General features: G+C 29.6%; 1 long non-coding RNA gene across 1 annotated transcript; it reads right to left on the bottom strand.

Moving 5' to 3' along the window:
• Positions 1-2,406: 2,406 nt before the first annotated feature.
• LOC107956675 (uncharacterized) lies at positions 2,407-3,754 on the bottom strand. The gene is made up of 2 exons (XR_001700194.2): positions 3,197-3,754; positions 2,407-2,796 (listed from the first exon to the last, which is right to left on the bottom strand). It is a non-coding gene; the product is annotated as an uncharacterized lncRNA (long non-coding RNA).
• Positions 3,755-5,474: the final 1,720 nt, after the last annotated feature.

Genomic DNA, 5,474 nt, shown 5'->3' with positions numbered 1-5,474 from the left:
AGGGGAAATTATTTTGTACACTGTCAGTAGAGTTTTTAGACTCCACAAGCAGAGTCAAAGGGTTGGCAAGTGTCCTATAGGGTATAGTAAAACGCTACAAAATAAATATTTAAAAAAAAGACACATGCCAATTTTTCAAAGTTATTTGTAAAATAAAAAAAATACACTGCTAATGTACCAAATACTAACCCACTTAAAAATGTCTAACTATATTTTATATAAAAGAATTTCAGTCGTCAAATATATATAATAAATATAATATTTTAGATTGTTATCGTAAAGATATTGGATGAATTAAATAATTACATAAATATTAAATATAATTATATTAATAAATTTAACTATTACATCATTGAAATACTAATCAAACAAAAAAATTATTAAAGTATACGAAAGTAATAGAATTTTATGTCCATATAAGTGGGTCCTTCCCATAGACATAATATTTGTTGTATATATGTATATGTATATGTATATATGGTATATAACTATAAAGATAGTAGTAATATATTCGATATTAAATTTTTTATTTGAAACTACAATACATATTATATGTATGTATAAGATATTACATATAACAATTAGATTTATTTTATGAGTCGAGGTCGGACTTCAGAAAAAATTTTAGACCTAACTCTAAACTCGTCTAAATAATTTATATTTAATTTTTTAAAAAAAAAACTAGATAGGTGTTTGAACCAGTCAAACTATCTATTTATTAGTTTGGTCGATCCAATTGGTTCCATTAAAAAATTCAAAAAAACTAAAAAAAATCAAAAACCCCTTTCAATCGGTCCAACCGCCTGTTCAACCAATTTTCAACCGGCTCGTATCGATTTCCCATCTAACAGGTTCAAAAGCACCTTTCTGATCGATATCTTGGTCGGTTATTGATATAGTCAAATACTCATATCATTATTTAAAAAACGATAAAATAATAAAATGTATTATTATATATTAATATTAATATATTTTATAATTAAATTTAAAATTAAAAATATTTAAAAATTATTTAATTTAAAATGGGGTTGGATTGAGCTAGCCCAAAGGTAAAAGTTATTTGTGGGTCAAGCAAGCAACTCTTCCCATAGGTCTAAGAACAATTTGTTAAGAAATTATTTATAAAACATGATCAAGTGAAACAATAAAATTTTAAAACATTCGTTTTTATGTTTAAGGAATAAATCAAATCAAATAATTGTGTGGAAGCCTAAGTAGCTGCTCGAATGTAACAGTCCATTGGAAGGGTCCTAGAGCTTTTCATCAAATTCAAATTTCAATATTTTTGAGAAGCATTACTAAACTAAGCTTTAAACTCATTTGGTCTTAAGTTAAAAATAGGCACAAATATAATTTATCTCTAATTTAGAAATCAAATTCGGATATATTTCAATAAAGAAAATTATTCAAATAAAACTTAACTAAATTTTAGCAAAGTTTTGTGTTAATGTTTAGATAGTAGGAGTGGCCTGCTAAGGTACATATTTATAAATAAGGAATTTTCAAGAGTAGTATTCTAATTTAGAGTAGTGAAACAATCAAATCCGAAGATTTTTAGTCCAATAGGACACCCTATGATTTGTATCGTATTTGGGATGAAACAACACCTGGCCAAACATAGCCGAATTTACATTGCTTTCATGATATTTGACCCAACATATTAGACTACTCTCTTGAATTGGATAAAAAATCAAGCTCAATAATTATTTAAATAAAACCTTCAAATTTATTTTAATTAATAAATTAAAAATAATATAATAAAAAAATTACATTACTTAATTTTAATTTCGTTAAAATTATGACTATTTTATATATTATAATTTATTTAAAATCTTATTTTAATTATCAATTGTTTCTTTTCTGAATAAATTTTAACTATGATGATTAATTACTTTACTTTTCACTATTAATTCAATTGTGTAATTACATAATAATCTAAAACAATTAAATTAATCTTAAATCATTTTTTATCTTTATGAGAAAGTGCAATACCTATAAATAGTAATTTATGTAATCTATTTCTCTTCTATTTGTCCGTTAGTTTCTTAGTTTATTGATGCAATTCGTTCAGATCATAATGATCTGATGGAGGGACAAATTAAATATATAATCAAGGCTAAAATAACTTATAATTAAGCTCCAACTTTATATACATTAACGTAGTTATTTAATCATAGAGTCAAACCACTAAAGTATTATGGGTTGAGTATGCCTCATATTTCAGTCAAATTTGAGAGATAATCTCCCAGTTAAGCTCTATTTATTTGTTTCAGTTGAACTCTGATTAGTCTAAATTATTTTATTATTATTTGACCTATGAGTTTAGCTTATAAATAAGCTCTTTTACAACCTTATAAAATACACCCATTAAAAGTGTAATACCCATTTTTGCCCGGGTCCTCTTAGCAAATAAACCCAATTTTATAAATAAAAATAAAACCAAATTTTAAAATGTCCACAGTCCATTACAGCAGGCCTAATAGGGCCCAAATCAGTCCAAAAAACAACCCAACTACAAAATAGCCCAAACCCGAATTTTTTAATACCCAATATCCCCAACCCAATCAACCCAATCATCTAAAACCTGCTAAGCCCAATACCAGCCCAATGACCCTAAACCCAATTTTCTAAACTCAAATCTAATGGCCCAATATAGCCCAACAAAAAGAGAGTCAGGAAACCCTAATGGCTGAGCCGCCGTTGCCAAGCCACTCCTCACGCACGAGCCTCCGTACATGCGCCCGCACACCTACGTACGTGCCACATCTACGAGCCTCCACGTCTGCTCCTCCGTACCTGCACACAACAAACAAGCAGCAAACAGAAAGAGAAAAAGAGAAAAAAAATAATATAGCAGAAAAAGAAAAGAAATAACAGAAATAGCATAAGAGATTTTGGGGATTTTTTATTTATTTTTATTTTCTTTTCGAATCGGTTATATAAGGCCGATTCTAACACTGTAAAGAGATCCTTTTTTTTTTTGACAGATTGAATACAAGATTAATACAAAGAGGGGAAGTTGTATCAAAAAAAATTCTAAGAAAGAAATAGAAAAAAACAATTTCTTAAAGGTTATTTCGATTTCTTTTTCTTCGCATTTTTTTTGCTAGTGATTCGATTTCCTTCTGTTCCTTCATTTTCTTATTTTGGGTGGTTCATTAATCGTTAGTAAAGAGAGAAGTAATAAAAAACGCACCTGGTGACTGGCCTTGTGCTCTCTCCATCGCAATCGGAGTCGTGCATGGGGTTCGAAAGGCCACTGTCTTTTGGCGTTGAAGCGGCGCAGAGAGGAGAGCATTCAGGCTCCTTTTTTTATTTTTCTTTTATTTATCTTTTTTTTTTCTTTTCGTTTTGAAAAATGAAACGGCGGCTACCAGTCTAGGGTTTTATTTTTGGCCCTTACGTGAAGCATGAAACGACGCCGTTTGGAGTCTGATCAGTGGCTCCAAAACGGCGTCGTATTGGCACTGACCCGATGACCCGACCCGTGCATGGCCAGATCCGCGCGCTTTGGTCCCGGAGGGAATATTTGCACCATCGGTCCTCCTGATTTGTTTCAGCGTTTTAATCCGATTTTCCTTTATTTGCTAAATTTGCCTCGCATATTTTATTGTTGTTTCACTTTAGTCCTTCTCATGGCGCAGCGTTTCGAGGTGTTGGGATTATTTCCCCTTTTGATCCCTCGTGTTATTCGCACATGCCGTTTTCATCCTCAATTCTGCTTTATTTTTATTTTTTTTATTTCGAGTTTGATATAATTTTGTCTATATTTATGTAATTTAATATACTTGGTTTTTATTCTGTTTCAAATTTATTCTTTTGTTATTTTTGGATATTTGTTTAAAATTTGACATTATTTTATGTTAACTTAATATATTTTTTAGCTTATCATCAATATTATTTTTATTTATAACATATTATTGTTTTAAAATTTATCACATCATTATTTAAAGTTTTCATGTATTATTATCCAAACTTATTATTTTATAATTTTATATAAATTTAATATTATTTATGCATAATTTATATTACACATATACATATGATATTATACTTATTCTCATGTATATAATTCCTTTCCAAGCTTGTTTTATTATAAATCATCCACTTCAACTCTTTTACATTTTATTGTATACTATTATTTATTTTGAGTTTTTGTATTTCATATGTATTATTTGTTCATATATTATTTTATATATATCAATATTTTGATTTTCTTCATGCATAGCATTTATTCAAAAATTTACTTCGCATAGTATTTATTTTAAACTCCATTTTAATCTATTTCATTTTTTTTTGCATAGTACTTTTGTTAATATCTCTATATATGCCTTATTGATTCACAATTTCCATTCCTTTCATGCCATTTATTTTTCTGGTAATTTCAAAGCTTATACACCTGGCTTGTGTTTGCATTAATTAGCTCGTTTTTTTATTTCAAATGTTGACATCGATATTGGTATATTGTATGATTGAGATTATTATCGCCATGCTAGTTTGTATTTATTTATTATTCATGACTCGTTAACGTGTGTTTTATTTTCAAATTATAACTTTTGCGTAATACGTTACCCTTCAATCGCGTTACATCCATTTAGGAAAATATTGAAATCGTTTATCCATAAGCTTTCAAATACTTGGTGTTCATGATCCTCGAGAGAATTGTGCCCTAACTTACTGGGCTTCAATTTCTCCGATGAATTTAGATAGCCGAGCACCTCTTTTGTAATGAAACCTTATCATTTCTAAATAAAAAGCTCATTCTCGAGAATTCGATACGTGGTGTCCTAACGCATTGGATATGACATATTGTTCTCTCGAGACAAGGATTTTTTTAATAAATACAAATAAAGGCAATATTCGATATTTAGGATTTTGTGAAATCGAGCCCTAACTCACTAGGTTTTGATTTTCTCATTTGACCCAAATAATCCAATATCCTTCTCAAAATACATAGGTTTTCAAAGTCAAAAAATAAAAGGATCGAGTTTTAAAATCTTTTCAAAATTTCGACATTAAGACATTAAACAATCAATTCGGTACCAATTTTGGGCGTCACGAGGGTGCTAACCCTTCCTCGTGCATAACCGACTCCCGAACCTATTTTCTCAAGATTTGTAGACCTAAAATCATTTTCAATGTGATCCGATCACACCTCATTAAAAGATCGGTGGCGACTCCCATTTCCATTTTAAAAAGTCGATCCCCGTTTTTTTCGAAATATAAAAATGGTTTCGACAGCTTGGCGACTCCTCTGGGGACATGCTAGAAAGTCAAGCCGTAAAATTGATTGTTCTCTGTCTTATTGTCGAAAACTGAAAATTTGATTTGAAAAAAAATACAATCTTTTCTTTGCACATTGAGTTGTATATTTTGGCATCATATTGCATAAGACTGTTTAGTCTCACCTTTTAAGTGGGAGTGAGAAGTTACTCCTTCGTGAGGTTTTCACCTCCGTGCAGGATAGTGAATCA

Source organism: Gossypium hirsutum, chromosome D07, assembly GCF_007990345.1.
Source record: "Gossypium hirsutum isolate 1008001.06 chromosome D07, Gossypium_hirsutum_v2.1, whole genome shotgun sequence".
Classification (NCBI taxonomy): Eukaryota; Viridiplantae; Streptophyta; class Magnoliopsida; order Malvales; family Malvaceae; genus Gossypium; species Gossypium hirsutum.
Note: the sequence above shows the minus strand (reverse complement) of the source record. Positions and strands in the feature narration are given on the sequence as shown.